The sequence below is a fragment of the Monodelphis domestica genome, chromosome 4, assembly GCF_027887165.1.
Source record: "Monodelphis domestica isolate mMonDom1 chromosome 4, mMonDom1.pri, whole genome shotgun sequence".
Lineage (NCBI taxonomy): Eukaryota > Metazoa > Chordata > Mammalia > Didelphimorphia > Didelphidae > Monodelphis > Monodelphis domestica.
The window spans coordinates 233018951-233037349 of NC_077230.1; positions in this window are offsets into that span (position 1 = coordinate 233018951).

Below are 18399 nucleotides of genomic sequence, written 5' to 3' on the forward strand. Positions count from 1 at the left end.
TCAGGGATCTCAATTTCTGATTCTCATTCAGAAGGATCTCATTCTGAAAGAGAGCTCCTTGAGGAGCTCCTCTGAGGGGCTCTGTCCCTCTGGGGTAGGAGCTCTGGAGGCTCTTGAGAGAGGCCCTTTGAAACAATCTCTGGCTGGAAGACTTTTTGAGGAAGGGCGCTGGCCTGGTGTCACTAGTATCCTTGTTTAGTCAGACCTTGTGGTGAGTGCTAAAAAACTGACTGATTTCTCTTTTAAGACTCAGGTCTAGGCCATATTGGCTTGAGGCTCTTCATACTTATTCCTTTCTTACTCTCTCTTTCTTTGATTACTCATTGTATTGTTAATTAAAATCTCTATAAAACCCAATTGACTTGGGTATTTGAATAATTGGGAATATTTCCCTGGTGACCACCTTATATTTGATTTTAAACCCAAGACACTGTAGTGAAACATATTTCTGCGGTCAAATTTACTCACCCTCTCTTATATCTATCACAATTTATATCTTCCACTATTTTAATCACTACAGTTTAAGACCTCAACCATTTAAATCTCACAGGGTGTGATGTTGATCCAACCCCAATTTCTCCAATACTGCCTTCCAATTTTCCCAGCAGTTCTTATCAAATAGTGGATTTTTGGTCCCCAAAGCTGGGATCTTTGTGTTTATCATAAACTGTCTTGCTGAGGTCACTTACGCTAAGTCTATTCCACTGATCCTCCTTTCTGTCTCTTAGCCAGTATCATGTTGTTTTGATGACCACTGCTTTATAGTATAGTTTGAGATCTGGTACTGCAAGGCCCCCTTCCTTCGCATTTTTTTTTCATTATTTCCCTGGATATCCTTGATCTTTTGTTCTTCCAAATGAACGTTGTTATGGTTTTTTCTAATTTAGTAAAAAAGTTTTTTGGTAGTTTAATGGGTATGGCACTAAATAAGTAAATAAGTTTGGGCAGGATAGACATTTTTATTATGTTAGCTCATCCTACCCTTGAGCAGTTAATGTTTTTCCAATTGTTTAGATCTAGTTTTAATTGTGTGGAGAGTGTTTTGTAGTTGTGTTCATATAGTTCCTGTGTTTGTCTCAGCAGATAGATTCCTAAGTATTTTATATGGTCTAGGGTGATTTAAATGGAATTTCTCTTTCTAATTCTTGCTGCTGAGATGTGTTGGAGATATATAGAAATACTGATGACTTATGTGGGTTTATTTTGTATCCTGCAACTTTGCTAAAGTTGTTGATTATTTCCACTAGCTTTTTAGTTGATTCTCTAGGATTCTTTAAGTAGACCATCATATCATCTGCAAAGAGTGATATCTTGGTCTCCTCATTGCCAATTTTAATACATTCAATTTATTTTTCTTCTCTAATTGCTACTGCTAGTGTTTCTAGTACAACATTAAATAATAGAGATGATAATGCATATTCTTCGTGGTCGCCACAATGTGACAAGGAAATCACTTTAAAAGACAGATATATATTAATTTAAGGTCGCCAAGGAATTCAGCTATGTAATTCCTAAATGAAAACTCAAGTCAGCCGTCAACCTTTTATAGAGTTTAATTACAAACAGGAGGAAGAAAGGAATTAGAGATAGAGAGAGAGAGGGAGAGAGAAAGGGGAGAGAAGGGAATAGGGCTTAAATACCCCTTCTGTTTAGGCTGGGCCAAAAGGCCCAAGCCCTTAGATAGCTGAGGCAAAGAAAAGAGATCAGTCCCTATCACTCACGTGACCAAAATGGAGAAACAGTCTCAGGGGCCTCCACCTCCAGCTTCCTTCAGAGCCAGCCTTCTCAGAGTACCTCTCCAACCACTCAGAGCCAAAACTCTCCAACCAACCACCTCCTCAGTCCTCAGACCCCTCTATCTTTAAGGAAACCATCCAAGTTCCCTCCCCTCAGTTCTCACATCTACCAATCACTGTCCATGTCTTCCCTGTGCCAATGGTGGCTCTAGCTTAACCCAGGACCTCCCAGAGGTCTGTGGCTTTGCACATGTCTGTTGAAGGTCATATTCTCAAATAATTAAATCTTGATCTTTTGCTACAGCCCTTCCTAAATCCTGTTACCCTGAGTAGGGGAGAGATTGGAATAATTAAATTTTGATCTATGCTGCAGCCCTTCCTAAATCCTGTTAGGACTGAGTAGGATGGAGATTGCAATTTCCAAGACCTGGTTCTGTCATTCCAAGTATCTCCATTGTATCAATTCTAAAATCAATCATGACTCAAAGAAATTCCTGTTCTATGCTTAAGCATAGGTCAAAGCCCTTTCCATTGTTCAGCAAAAGGTTTCTGTCCTAAAGTAATCTTAAGAAGGGAGGAGAATGACCCTCCCATGCCAATGGGGTTCACATTCCAAAAGACTATCAATAGGAAATTTTTCAAGTATGAAATTTCCCAATGGTGAAATTTCCAACATTTATAAGTCTAAGAAATTTTAAGGTTTACACCCCCTCCCCTCTTTGGTTTCCCCTTCTCACTTTCCCTGTAGGATAAGATAGAATTCAATACCCCAATGGATCTAGATGATCTTCCCTCTCAGAATTAGTTTCACTGAGAGTAAGGTTTAGGTATTACCTATTAGCACTCTCTTCCTCTCCTTCTTATGATAGTATTCTTCCCCTCCCCTTCCTATTTATCATATTTTAAGTTTCTCTTGGTGCCATTTTCAATTCCCCCCTCCCTTTTTCTTTTTTTTTGCATATCATCTTATATCACTTATTATCCCAATCTGTTCTGTGAATGATTCTTCTCATTACTATAATAATGAATATAATTTTTAAATTACAAATAACATTTTCCCCATATATTGATATAAACAATTTGATCTTATTGAAGCCCTCGAAGAAGAAAGTTTTAATTAAAAGAAAAAACATTTTTCCCTTTTCCCCTCTCTTTCTTATTGATCTTTTCATGTTTTGCTTGATTTTTGTGTTTGGATATCAAACTTTCCACTTAGTTCTGGTCTTTTCATTACAAATACTTGGAAATATTCTATTTTATTGAATGCCCATACTTTCCCCTGGAAGTATAGTCAGTTTTGATGGGTAGGTGATCTTTGGTTGAAGACTCAATTCTCTTGCCTTTCTGAATATCATATTCCAAGCCTTGTAGTCCTTTAGTGTGGAAGCTGCCAGATTTTGTATAATCCCAATTGGCGCTCCTTGATATCTGAATTGTCTCTTTTTGGCATCTTGTAAAAATTTCTCCTTAGCTTGGAAGCTCTTGAATTCTGCAATTATATTCCTGGGAGTTTTCTTTTGAGGATTTAGTGTAGAGGGTATTCTATGAACTCTTTCAATGTATTTTTCCCCCTTGTTCAAGAACATCAGGGCAGTTTTCTTGGATAATTTCTTGTAGTATAATGTCAAGATTTCTGTGTATTTCTGGGTTTTCAGGTAGACCAATGATTCTCAAATTGTCTCTTCATGATCTGTTTTCCTGATTTGTCATCTTGTCAGTGAGATATTTTATGTTTTCTTATATTTTGTCAGTCTTTTGAGTTTGCTTTATTAATTCTTGCTGTTTTGCAAGATCATTGGTTTCCAATTGCCCAATTCTGGTCTTTAAGTTCTGGTTTTCTACTATAATATTTTGATTTTCTACTCTAATCTTTTGATTTACTTTTTTGGTTTGGTCTATCCTGCTTTTTGTGGCTTCCAGCTGTTTCTCCAATTGGGAGTTCTTGTCCTTTAAACTGTTATTTTCTTTTTGAACTTTTCCCCACTTTTCTTGTGAGAAGGCTTCCATCTTTTTGGTAAGCTCCAATTTAAACTCTTCAAGAGCTTGTGGCCAATTTCCATTTTGGGGGGAAAGTTTTGGATGTCTTTATTTGGATTTCCTCTTCTGCTATTTCCTCTGCAGTCTGGATTTTTCCTCTGTAAAAATTATCCAGGGTCAATGCCTTCTTCTTGTTTTTCTTGGTGTTGTGAAGTTGTTCCTAGGCACTGTTTGCCATCACTATGGTTGTTTTTCCTTCCCTTTCTAGGCAGAAATCTGAGTGAGGAGGGCAGGCTCTCTGTGTATGGAGCTAAGGAGCAAGGATTTTGCCTGAGGGTAGCTCTTAAGTCTCTGCAGCTTCTGCTGTTTGCTGAGCTTCTCTATGCTATCTCCCTGTGTGTACCCAAGGTCTGCGCTCTTCAGTCTGCTTTGGTTTCAGATTTAGCTGCTCTCAGGGGTAGGTCTTTGGTGGTCTTAGTCAGCTTCCAAGTACCTAGAGGTGCCCCTCTCTCACTCACTGATTCTAGTGTGTGCTGGCTCTGAAGTTGAGGGGATTGGGGGGGAATCAGCTCGCATTTTGGTGGAAGAAAGAGGGGGACAAACAGTGAGGAGGGATAGAATAGATGGAAATGCACAGCTAGTAACTATGACATTGAGTGTAATGGATGAATTCATACATGGGAAGAAAATGAGAGGCAACCATAGAGAGAAAGTGAGGAGTTGTAGTAGAATATACTATGCCTCTACTGATCCAGAGAAGGAAGGGGTAGCAGTCATGATCTCTGACAAAGTTGGGGTTAAAATGAATATAATTGGAAGAGATGAACAGGGTAACTATATTATGTTGGGGGTGAGGTTTACTATGGGATAATGAAGTATTATCAATATTGGACCTGTATGCACTAAATGTTAAAGCACCCAGATTTTTAAAGGAAAATCTAAATGAGATACAGATGGAGAGATAACAAAGTAATAATAGCAATGGATGTTAATTTCCCCCTGTTAGAACTAGATATATCTATCCAAAAAAATAAATAATAAAGAAGTTAAGGAGATGAACAAAATTTTGGATAAGTTAAATAAAATAGATATCTGGAGGGCCCCCACTCACCTACATGAGATTAGTAGTAGATCTAAGCTTAAGCATACACATGATCCAAACATTGTTTCTGGTAGGATAACACTGGTTTAGGGAGCATAAATATTTTGCAGAAGTCTTACTTTGACACTCATCATACTATGGAGGTAATCCTGGGTTGTGGCATTGGAACAAGAGTTCCATTGGATATAGCCAAGCTGGAATGATTTGTTTTGTAAAGAGTATGGTCCTGTCAACCGATTGTTTCTGCTGCCTAAGGACCACTCTAGGAAAATATGGTCCTGATAATATATGCTAACTGAGAACCAGATGGTCTGAAGTGATCATATTAAATGCTGACAGGAACATGGAGAAACAGGTCTAATATTACATTGCTAGAGAAGTAGTGGGTTTTTTTGTTTTTGTTTTTGTTTTTAGAAAACAAGATGGGACTAGAGATTCTATTATTAGGGTCAGTCCCTAAGGACATTATTGAGAAAGTAAAAACATGGGCATGTATGAAAATATTCATGGGAGCTCTGTTTATTATAACAAAGTAACTGGAAATAACACAAATGCAATGGGAGAAATGGCTAAATAGATTGTGATATTTCAATGTAATGGATTGTTTCATGTTACTAAAAATGACAAATATTAAAAATATAAAGAAAATAATGAAACTGTATGAAGAGATGAGAAGAAAAGAGTCTAAAAATAATACATGATGACATTTTTAAAAAGAACACCAAAAAATCGAGAGAAAAAATATTCAAGTAAAACAATTCTAAAGGGAACCCAAAGGCAGAGGATGTTTATATTAGCATACAAATATAACTTACATATTTTCAAACATTATAAATAATGTAGAATTTGTGATTTCACATATAATTTTTTAAATTTATTTCTTTAGTTAAATGGTTTTTTGTTGGTATTTGTTAAGTATATAATAACAAATTAATTTTTAAAATATTCCCTGGTGGGGCATGAAATATATTACCTTCTGTCTTAGAAGTGCTACTGAATATTGGTTTCAAGGCAACTGGAGGTAAATGATTTGCTCATGGTTACCCAGTAAGGAAGTGTCTGAGGTCAGAGTTGAACCCAGGTTCTCCCAACACCAAGCATGGTGTACTATTCATAGGACCACTGCTTCCAGAAAGCCCTCCTATTCTCTTTCAACAGACTAGGTCTCCCTATCTCACCCAGGCTGAAAATTCAGAGGCTGTTCATGGACCCAGTTCAATTCAGATGAAAAGAGCAATCTAGTTTGCCCATCCTTGGGCAATCTGGAGGCTCTTCTCCCCAGAGGGAGGGGGCAGTGATCTCAGAACTCTATAAGTCAAGAGGTACAGAAGTTTCAGTCTCTCCTTTTACTGTGAGTGTAGATATACACCACGCCACTGAGCTTAATAATCTTTTTTTGGCAACAATAGAGTCTGAAAAATTTTGGAAGCTTTTGTTATCTTCTCTTTTAGATAATTTAAGAATTGTTCCCATAAATTCATCAAAGTTGTGTCTCTCCTAGCACAGACATTATCTGTATATATTTGAAATAATACTTGATAAGCTGTTTTTGGAATCTTTGGGTTTTTTTAAGGCATAGTTTCTATTTCCTTATATAGCATAAAAGGGGTAGCAATGTTGAAGTCTAAATATGGGAGCAGCTAGGTGGCTTGGTGGATAGTGTGCCAATCTTACAGTTAAGAGGACCTAAATTCAAATGTGGCCTCAGATACTTTCTAGCTATGTGACCTTGGGCAAGTCACTTAATCCCCATTGCCTAGCCTTTACTGTTCTTCTGCCTTAGAACCAAGAGAGTAGTGACTTTAAAACAGAAAGTAAGAGTTAAAAAAAAAGTCTAGATATGGCAGCTTCATGGTCATTGCTGAAGAAAAGAATGTGTTGTAAAAATCTATAAAGATCTCTTCTGTTTCCCACCCGCATCTGTTTACTTGTCCTCCTTAAATGTCATGGGGATGATTTCATTAACACTATTTCAAAAAATAAAAATGGGACTTAGCCCAACTCAGGGCCATTACTTCCAGAAAGCTCTCCTGTACTAAAATAACTCATTCTTTACTGAATCAGCACAAGAAAGGAAGAATAGAAAGAGTCCAAAACTAGAGACCTAGGGAGCTTCACACATTGGCAAGAAAACCAAAAGGTAAGGAGGAGTTCCTTTCCCAAGGTCCCCAGAAGCATGCCCAGGCAACTTGCTACAGCTCTAATGAAAACTGGTTTATTCACTGCTGTGTCAATTAAAAGTCTCCAGTGACCAGCTCTCTCAGCATAAGTTATGCACCTGCACCTTCTATACCCTAGGCAAAAAAATCAAACTGTTACCTGGGATTTTTATTTTTTTAAATAGTTTCAAAGGGTCAAGACAAACATCATACTTGCCCCTCCTTCTATATTTATAGTATGGCTATAATGAAAAGTGAATTATTGGTACTGGTGATAGTATTGACTGATGTTGGTCTTGGTAATTACCTTTGTTTTGACTTTTCAGCACTTTTGACAACTGAGAAAAGAAATTAAGTTAAGTCCTCTTTTCCTTAAACTACACTATAATTGTCTCTCTGATATCTCTGAGGATCCCTGTTGGATCCTTAAGTGACTTCTAATTTTATTTTTATTTTATAATAAAAAAAAAACCCTTACCTTCCATCTTGGAATCAATACTGTGTGTTGGTTCCAAGGCAAAACAACAGTAAGGGATAGGCAATGGGGGTTAAGTAACTTGCCCAGGGTCACACAGCTAGGAAGTGTCTACAAGTAGATTTGAATTCAGGAGTCCCATCTAAGTGCCTTCTGACTCTTCAAAGATTCCTTTTTTTCTTCAATAGAGAGTATGGGAGGTAGGGGAGGAGTACATGGATTGATGAATTAAGAGTATGAGAAAACCTCCTGCAATCCCTTTAGTTACCTTTTAGAACCCTGAGGGAAGATATAGCAGCCATTTTCTAAGAACTCAACCCACCAATTTGAGTGTTGGTCCAGAATAAGAAGCCCAGAACTTATACTAGAGCTATAAACATGTTCATGTGTACACACACACACAGACACAATTATTTACAGGAAAAAAATTGTTGAGTCTATTTTTTGTCATTCCAATTCTTCATGACCCCATTTGGGGGTTTCTTTTTTAAAATTTCGATATCATATTTTTTTCTAGATTTATTATCATGCAAGATATATTTCCATATTGTTCATTTTTTTAAGTGAATAATCTTATAAGCTCCAAACCCTAAAACATATACCCAGATAAAGAAGTTGTTGGAAGCAAATTTTTCTCTCTCCAGTGTTGCCTTTTTAACATCATCTCTCCGTGACCTGGAGGTCAAATACCACTGAGTAAATTTAGGTATAGATAAGCCCTCAGAGAAAGGAAGTTAAAGAACCAAGGAACCAATGAGACAGGAAACTTATTCCACAGGCACTACCCCCTGGGCAGCCCAGGGAAATTAAGAAACTATGATTGGTTCCTGAGATATGATGTGTGAGAATTGGTGGGTGGAGAAAAGAGCTTATAAATTCAGACTAGGAGCGAGTCTTGGTCTTTCTGGCATCAGCATGGAGAGCAGAATGAACCCTTGTTGGAGTTCAGCTAGAGGTCCATAAATGGCAGCCATAGATAAGAAAGTTCAGTATCCTTCGACTTCTCCCCTATCTTACCCTCTCTTTACTACTACTACTTTGATTTAATAAAGTTATTAAGCTACTATTAGCTTCATAATTTTAGTCATTACAAAGTGATACAGCATATGCTTTTATCTGAATTCCTATCCCCACAATTCTCTCTCTGGAGGTGGATAGACTTCTTTGTCATAAGTCCCTCAGAATTGTTCTATATAATTGTATTGCTGTTAGTAGCCAAGTCTATCACATTTGATCATCCCACAATATTGCTGTTACTGTGTATTATGATCTTCTGGTTCTGCTTTTTTCACTCTGCATCAGTCCATGAAGGTCTTCCCAGCTCTTTCTGAAGTCATCCTGTTCATCATTCCTTATAGCACAATAGTATTCCATCACTATCACATACCACAATTTGTTCAGCCATTTCCCAATGGAGGGACATCCCTTTAGTTTCCAGTTCTTTGTGACCACAAAGAGAGCAGCTATAAATAGTTTTGTACAAACAGGTCCTTTCCCATTTTTTAAAAATTTCTTTGGGATACACATCTAGTAGTGGTATTACTCAATCCGAGTGTATGAATATTGTTTTATAGTCCTTTGGGAATAATTCCAAATTGCTCTCCAAAATGGTTGGATCAGTTCACAACTCCACCAGAATGTATGTCATTTGGGGGTTTCTTGGAGAAGATTTAGGAGTGGTTCTCCATTTTCTTATCCAGCTCATTTTATAGATGTGGAAACTGAGTTAAACAGGATTAAGTGACTTGCCCTGGATAACACAGCTAATAAGTGTCTGAGCACCACTGCACCATCTCATTAACCCAGGATACTAAGTGCTATTGTAATCCTCATTTTATAAATGAAGGAATTGAAACACAGAGAGACTTAGCTAGGGTGCTACAGCTAGTAGCAGGATCTGAACTTGGCCCTTCTGACTCCAAAATGACTGGGTTAAGAAGGATGAGGACTGAGAAAAGATGATCACATTTTATCATTAAGATATCACTAACTGTGTGACCCTGGGCAAGTCTCTTACTCCAATTGCCTAACCTTTACTGATTTTCTGAACTGATAGTATTAATTCTAAGATGGAAGGTAAGGGTTAAGAGAGATGGGGAGGAAAAGAGAGAGAGAGAGAGAGAGAGAGAGAGAGAGAGAGAGAGAGAGAGAGAGAGAGAGAGAGAGAGAGAGAGAGAGAGGGAGGGAGAGAGAGAGAAGATTAAGGCAGAGAGGAGAAAGGGAAGAGAGAAAAATAAGGAGAGAGAGGAATATGCAAAATAATTCTGAGGTGATTTGGGAGACTAAAAGGAAGGTGGTACCTTCAACAGAAATGGGGAAGAAGGAAGTGAGGAGGGTTTAGAGGAAAAAGATCCACTGGAACTCAGAGGCCAGTGACTGTTTATGTAGTGCTTAGAGCCTCCTGCATTGATGATAGTTAAACCCACAGGTACTGGGATACTGATGAAGTCCCTGAGAGTATAAAGGTAAAAGAAAAGAAGGCTTAGGATAGAGCACAGTGGAACATCCACAGTTAAGTGGAATGAGAGGTATGATGAGCCAGTAAAGGTCAGCAACCATAACTGCAAGAGGACTGATGATGAAGAACCTTACCTACATCCTGACAAAGAGATGATAGACTAAATATGTTAAATAAGACACCCATTTTTGGACATGACTAATATGTGATTTTATTTTTCTTGACTATGTATGTTTGTTATGAGTTTTCTTTTTCTTTTCCTTTTTTTTTTAAGGAAAGGAGAGTAGCTAGGAGGAAGGGGGAAAGTGCTTGTATCTGAAAAAAAGAAAATTTTAAATAAAATAAAAAGTAGAAGGCGTCACATAAGTAGGAGGAGAACCAGAAGAGAGTGCTGTCATGAAAACCTAAAAAGGAGAGATCTTTCAAAAGAAGAGAACATACTAAGTCAGGAATATTACACTATAGTAATTAGAGATCTATTTTTTTTTTAAGGGAACTCTCCAGTTGAAGACTAGTGTTAAATCTTTTAAAATAATTTTATCCATTATTGTCACTGATCCTAGTATCCCATGATGGCCCAGAAGTGAGCTGCAACTGATTTAGGATGCAGAGCAGAGAAAGAAATTAATATAAAAACTTAAAGTCAATCAATCATTCAATACTACTTCAAATTAATACATTTTATTTCATTAGTTATTAATATTTTAATTAATTCAAGTGAAATTGCCTAGCTTTGCTGCTAACTAGCCATGTGATCTTAAGCAGTATATAGTCTCTTGGCCACAATTTCCTCATCTATAAAATGGTGGGTTTTGGATGATATGATTGGTCCCATCTATACCACATTCACATAAATCCTACCAGGAGTGGCCAACAAGTTATCTTGTCTAGCTTTCTTACAAGAATTACTCCCATTCTATGAGCAGTTTGTTAATAATTGAACCATTTAACCTAAAGTAATGGATTTGAAAAAAAAAAGTAATGGCATCGAAAAAGGAAAGAGTTGGAATAAGAAGAAATAGTAAGCAGAACTTTAAAGGCCATATACTCCAATGGACACACCCCAGATGTGCAATAAGAGAAAGTGAATCCCTACTCTGAGGCTTTCCAGGTCTAAGCGGTTTCTTCCCTCATTTCTTCACCATTCCTCTTTCGCCATTGGTCACTCAGTAACAATGAGTAAGAAAAAAAGAAAGGAGTGAATAGAGAACTCATTCTAGGTACTGTGAAAATATATAAAAGAAATTCAAGGCAGCATCCTTGTTTTTAAGGTGCCTATGACTAATTTGGAGATTTGTGAAATTAGCTAAGAATATTTATAAAGCAATGCATAGATAAAGCTGCCGGAGTATTATGGTGGGAAGCCTTCCTTGCATTGGCATCAGAAAGCCTGGGTTTGTGCCATTTATTAGGTATATGACCTTGATCTTCCCCTCTCAGAGTACCCATTTTCTCATCTGTAAAGATAATAATCATCTTGGTACTACTTGTCACATAAGGTCAGGAGAAAAGCATTCAGTAAATGGGAGTTATAAACAAGTGAAAATTAGTTCAAGGACCCATGCTTTCCATGGTACAGGAATTTCTTCCATTGGTGCAGATAGCAACAACTCCCTGCCTTAGTAGACAGAATCCATAAATTCCTAAAAATTATCATTTGGTAGCCAGCCTTCTGGTAAGGGGCCTCTCCTAATGTAGTCTGCCCTTCAGATGATAGGCATAGCTGTCAGTCAAAGCCTTTCTAGCTTAAGAGGGCCTGTCAGAGCTTCTGTTACAATGGCAAAACTTTAGAGAATACAAGGTCACCTCCATGTCTAGATGAGGCATGGAAGAAAGAATTCACTGGAGGAAGTATAAATAAAGAGAGCACAAATTGCCTACAACCTTGGAGAAAGTCACAAAGCAACCAGAGCTGGGTGGAATTCAGCACCAAAGGCTTAGAGGAGGACAATCAAGTTGAAGTTTAATGAAGGGAAAGTCCATGACTTGGTGGAGGTGGGGAGGAGTTTCAAGGAAAGATCCAGGCACAGCCCTAAATTCTCCTAACCAGAATGAGTTTCACTGCAGGGTATTTCACTGTGGGAAAGGCAAATCCAATGGCTTTGCCCTTGTAGCCCTAACGAGAAATATCAGGGAGCTCTTCGTACCTCCCTGCCAGACCAGGGCTCAGGATAGGGTTGGCAGCCTCAACACCCCGTAGGGCCTGCCTCCTGGAGTTTCTTGGAGCTTCCACACCCCATTGGCCTCAGCAACCTTGTAAACCTTGTAAACACTTAAGAAAACAACCCCTTCTGGGCACACCTCCTTCCTAACTCCATTTTATAAGACACCAGACACATTATCTTTCAAGGCCATAGCAGGAGACAGGCCCCAGAACAGTGGTCATACTTCTGGGCAGAAGGAAAATAAAGAACCAGGTCTACAGCTGACATCTCTGAAGCTGTCTAATCATCCTGTTCTTCTGCCACCTGGTTGCCACCAACTCTGGTTTTTGTTCTGAAGACTCACAGGATCTGGGGGATGACTTTTTGTGGACGTAGGCAACCTGAGAGCCTGGTGCAAACTTCAATAGCCCAGGTACCAACTTCTGGGACCCATTGCTGACATAACTAACTGCCTACAAACCTGGAATGTAAAGCCAAGGCTATTAAACAAGGTTTTCACCAAGCCTGGAATGGGCACGAGACAGCCAAGGGCAGACCAGGGAAAGGAAAAAGCAGTGAATGCCCAGGGGAAAACATTTCCAATAGCTTTTTGCCAAAGTTTCCTTTTGAATCTGGGGGGGAGGGGAATTCAATAGGATTCCTTTGTTCTTTGTATCCTTACCACACTATCCTGGCTGAATGCTCTCTTCTCTTTCTTCACCCACCACTCCCCTCCATTACTTTTCCCCAAACCTCAACAACCAAGGGAGAGAAACCAATGGAGTAAACCAATGACAGTGCCTTTTGTTACACAGGCCTTGAAGTAGATATGGGGAAACAGGGATGACCACATGGAAGAGGAACCTGGAAGGGCTTGACTTTGGCCCTTTTTAGAGTTCCCCCGATGCCTTTCCTCTTGCCCTTCCTGTCTCCTGTTAGAGATGGGTGCCAGGGACCATGGTTTAATTAAATTTCAACCTCAGATATTCAAAAGAAAAGGGGTGTAATGTTCTTACTCGGCCTGACCCCTGGAAGAAACCAGGATTGTCCTCTTTGATGGGAGATGGTTGAAGACCTTTCTGAGGTAGGTGACAAAGAAACTATGACCAGATGACAGTAGAAGGCCAAAGGGATTGATCATGGCACAAGAAGAAGGCAAGGCCAAGAGCATTGCAGAGAATCCAACCCAGATCAATTTCCTAAACTCCATGGAGGTGGTTACTTGAGACCAGACGGGCCCAGGGAACCCAGGGAGGTGACATGTTCCGGACATCTCTTTGGCAGGGGGACTAGTTACCAGGGCCATCTATGGAATCTCTCTTATCCTTTACAAGAATTGGACTCCTTAGACCACTTTCCTGTAGGACTTGAATTATAAATTCCTGATCAGGACCTAATAACTCCCGTGAGAGACACAGAAGAGGAGTTAAGAGTAGTCAAAGCTAGATAAAGAAGGGGAAATTCAAACAGTCCCTCAGCTCTTGCTTTTTTGACCTCCTCTGAAGGTGTCATCATTCCTTAGCTAAAGGTGGGCTTCTGAAGGCTTATCTCTCAAAAAAACTTGTTGCTGAGCTTTGATCAGGAGTTGCTCTGAGTGGGAAGAAGGGAAACTGCTTCAGGATAGAATTCTTTGATAGCTTTATTTTTATTTATTTGTTTGGTTGTTTTTTTTTTAAACCCTTACCTTCCTCTCGGAATCAATACTAAGTATTGGTTCTAAGGCAGAAGTGTGGTAAGGGCTAGGCACTGGGGGTCAAGTGACTTGCCCAGGGTCACACAACTGGGAAGTAAGTGTCTGAGGTCATTTGAACCCAGGACTTCCCATCTCTAGGCCTGGCTCTCCATTCACTGAGCTACCCAGCTGCCCCCTTCTTTGATTGCTTTTATTTATTTATTTATTTATTGAAACCCTTACCTTCTATCTTAGAATCAATACTGGGTATTGGTTCTAAGGCAAAAGAGTGGTAAGGGCTAGGCAATGAGGGTTAAGTGACTTGCCCAGGGTCATACAGTTGGGAATTTGATTGCTTTTATTTTTTTTAATTTATTTAATTAGTTAAGTTAGACTATTTTCCCACGATTACTTTGATTGCCTTCATTTATTTATTTATTCACTTATTTATTTATTTATTTATTCATTCATTCATTTATTTATTTATTTTTAAACCTTTACCTTCCATCTTGGAGTTAACACTGTGTATTGGTTCCAAGGCAGAAGAGTGGTAAGGGCTAGGCCATGGGGGGTTAAGTGACTTGACCAGGGTCACACAGCTGGGAAGTGTCTGAGGCCAGATTTGAACCCAGGACCTGGTAGTCTCTAGTCCTGGCTCTCCATCCACTGTGCTACCCAGCTGCCCCCTTTGATTGCTTTTAAAGGGATGTCAGGTCCTTGTTTTCTGCTCTGATGAAAACAAGGAACATATATTAAGCTATTTTTTGGTGATAAGATTACTTTGTTGGACAATGGAAAAGACAGGAAGTTTAGTTAAAATACCATTCCTGCCTTCATAAAACCACTTATAGACTGATAGGAGAATGACCCAGTCACTATAAATCACTGTAGTGAATGATGAACACATTAGAGAGACACAAAAGAAAATGTAATGTACGAAGTCTGAGAGGGGAAGTTCAACAGAGAGCAGAGGATGAGGACAGGTTCAAAGCTGCCCTGGAATTCTGACTTGGACCCAAACTTTGTCCTCTGTCTGCCTCGGTTTCCTCATCTCAAAGACAGAGGTGATCATAGCACCTACCCCAGGGGGTTATATTGAGAATCAACTTAGACAGTGTATGTAAAGTGCTTTATAAGGGTGCCATATAAAGGCTAGCTACTATTATCGTTATGTTGTTATTATTATTGATCGATGGGGAATAGGAAAGGCATGTGGAGACTTTGACATTTGGGCTGACTTTTAAAATACGATGAATTATGATTATTGAATAATTTAAAATTATTTTAAATTTAAATTATTTTAAAATACATACGAAGGAAGAGACAGGCATTCGAGGAGTAGGGCCAAAGCGTGAGCCAAAGGAATGGAGACAGAATGACATAGTGTGTGTCCACTCTAGCTTGAGCATAGATTCTATGGAGGGGACGATAGGAGAAGGGAAAGGAGGCTGGGAAGGTGAGGAGGTTCTGCAGTGCTAAGCAGAGGAGTCTGAACTCTACTCATTGGACAACAGGGAGCCAATGAACATTTTTGAATGCAAAGTGATACGGATAAGAAAGATTAGTTGAGCCACAGTATAAAGAATGATTAGATGGAGAGGAAAATGGAAATGGGGAGACTCTCCCCATAGTTCAGATGACTGCTATTAAAGGCCTTGTTCCAGGGAGCCAGCAGTGGGAAAAGAAGAGGGGCTACATGAGAGATATTGCAGGTAGACAATCAAGTAGAACCCAAGACATTTTATGGAGTTAGCAAGAAGAATTGTTAAAGGGGGGCAGCTGGGTGGCTCAGCGGATTGAGAGCCAGATCTAGAGACAGGAGGTCCTGGGTTCAAATCTGACCTCAGACCCTTTTCAGCTGTGTGATCCTGAGCAAGTCACTTGGCCCCCATTGCTTAGCCCTTACTGATCTTCTGCCTTGGAACCAATACCCAGTATTGACTCCAAGACGGAAGGTGAGGGTTTAAAAAAAAAAGATATATGTGTGTGAATGGATATGTATAGGGTGGGTGTGTTTTCAGATACAGGCAGCTCAGTGGTGCAGTGGACAGGGTGCTGGGCTTGGAATCAGGAAGACTCCTCTTCCTGAGTTCAAATCTAGCCTCAAACACTTAGCAGCTGTGGAACCCTAAGGGAGTCACTTCATTCTATTTGCCTCAGTTTCCTTCTCTGTCAAATGAGCTGGAGAAGAACATGGCAAACCACTCCAGTATCTTTGCCAAGAAAACCCTACAATTGGGGTCATGAAGAGTCAGTCACAACTGAAACAACTAAAACAGCATATATGTATGTGTGTATAGAATGCATATATACATATATACAATATACACACATATACTGCACAAACAAGTACAAATATATACAAAAAAGCTAACCTTAAAAATTTAACTAGAACTTCAAAGGAGAACTTCAAACTCTCCTGCAGAAAATGGTGCTCATTTTAAAAGGAAAGAGGAAGTCTGTGAGGTGGAGGCATGGAGGTAGTTTATTTAGGCATATAGGAGGGCCAGTGCAAAGGCACGGAGATGGGAGATGGAGTGTCCCGTGTAAGGAACGGAGAGAAGGCAGGCTATTTCTGAGAGTGCAGCAGGGAATATAATGTCTGATGAGGCTGAAAAGACAAAACATGAATAATCGTTGCCTTTGGAGCAGATGCTGAAGGAGGGGGGACTGACTTGTCCTTACAGCTTTAGGTGTCTTGGATAGCTGTAGGAAACAATTGTCTTTGACATCCTTTGCAGCAGCTATTAGCTGGTGCTTCTGGGTGCGTGGCGCATAGTAGGTACTGAAGCATCTGGCCAGTTGTGCTGGGCCACCCTGAGAGGATAACACCATGGGAATGACAGTGAGATCTTTTCCAGTTTACCATATGATTACTCAAGGTGTGGATTAGATAATCTGTCTGTGATCACATTCTAATTTATATATTTAACATGTGGCAAGGTGGTAGTGTTTATTAAAGCTGTGATATCAAAAAAAAGGGTTCAAAAACGAAACAGAAGAGTTTACACTTGGTCTGAGAGGCAATGGGAAATCAAATAGGAAGATCAAATGAGTTCCTATTTGTAAAGTTCTTAGCACAGTGCCTGGCACTTGGTAGGTGCTTTCAATGAATTCTTGTTCCCTTCCCTTCCCCCAGTGGAGTTGCTTGAGTAGAGGAATCACATGGTCACATCTATGCTTAAGGAAAATTACTGGGGCAGCCAGCATGGGTGAGAATAGACTGGATGGGGGAGACTTGAGGCAGAAAGAGACCAATCAGGAGGCTGTTGCAGTAATGTAGGTGAGAGGTGAGCTGTGTCAGCAGAGAGAAGGGCTTGGATGAGAGAGATGTTGTGAAGATAAAAATCACAAGATTTGACAACCGATTGGATATGAACAGAAGTAATAAAGTCAAGGAGGAGCAAGTTTACAGACAATGACAAATACTTTGGGACATGAATTTGTGGTCTGTGTAGCATCCAGGTAGGAGTCATGGATCATAGATTTAAGGTTGGAAGGAACCTGAAAGGTCATCTAGTCCAATCATCTCATTTTACAAATGAGGAAATTGAGGTTTAGAGAAGCCAAGTAATTTTCCCGAAGTCATAAGGGTAGAAGTATTTGCTCCCAGGTCATCTGATTCCAAATCCAGCCTTCTTTCTACCATGCCACACAGCCTCTTGAAGTATCCTGTAGGCAGGGGGAGATGTGAGTCTGCAGCTCAGCAGAGGTTGGGACAAGGGATATATAGATGTGGGAGGCAGCCAAAGCTCCAGGATAAATAAGATTGCTGGGGGGAGAGAGCATAGAGAGAGAAGGCTGAGGACAGATTCTTGGAGAACACGTACCTTAATAGCCCTAGAAATAGTGAAGGATCCAGAGCCAGGAACAAGGAAGGAACAGTATTTAAAAAGCAGGAAAGCCTGTCTTTGAAGACCAAAAGAGAAAAGACTCATGGTTAAGAGCATCAGTTTTGAGAGGTCAAAGTGGACAAGGACAGACGAAGGACATTGGTTTCATTGATGACTAGTGACCTTGTAGAGAAGAGTTTCAGTAAAGTAGCATTTGTCAGGGAAGGGTGGAGGGGGGAAGCCAAAAGGAATGGGGTGGGCTGAAGAGTAAGTCATGAGGAAGTAGAGGCTTTGGCTACAAATCACTTTTTCCAAAAGGTTTAGCAAAACTGCAAGTTCTTAATTGTAGATTGGAATTATGTAAAGCCCCAAGGTGGGTCATCAGGAGATCCATAGCCCTGGCCCTAATTTGCTGCTAACCAGCTGAATGATCTTGTACCAAGTCACTTTCCATCTCTAGACCTTAGTTTATTCAATTGTAAAGAAAAAAAAGGTAGGAAAGATGGGTTGGAGCATGTCATATAATAATCCCTTCCAGTTCCAGGATTCTATGATTCAGGGTCTATTTGGGAAAGACCCTCTTCGTCCCAAGGTGGAGGCAGGAGATTGGATGTAATCTTGGGCTGAGATACTCCTAGCCCTAGATCAGGGGTGAATTTAACAAAGTGATTAATTTGGGGGGATCTCTCTAGCATATCAATGTCCTTCCTAAAACCTGGTGCCCAGACCTGAAATGGGGAAAGTATGGTCAGAGTTACAAGGGGAGGCAGAAGAAGGAGGTAGCAAAAGAGAGAGAAAATAGAGATACAGAAAGGAAGGAGAGACAGATGAGGAGAGATAATC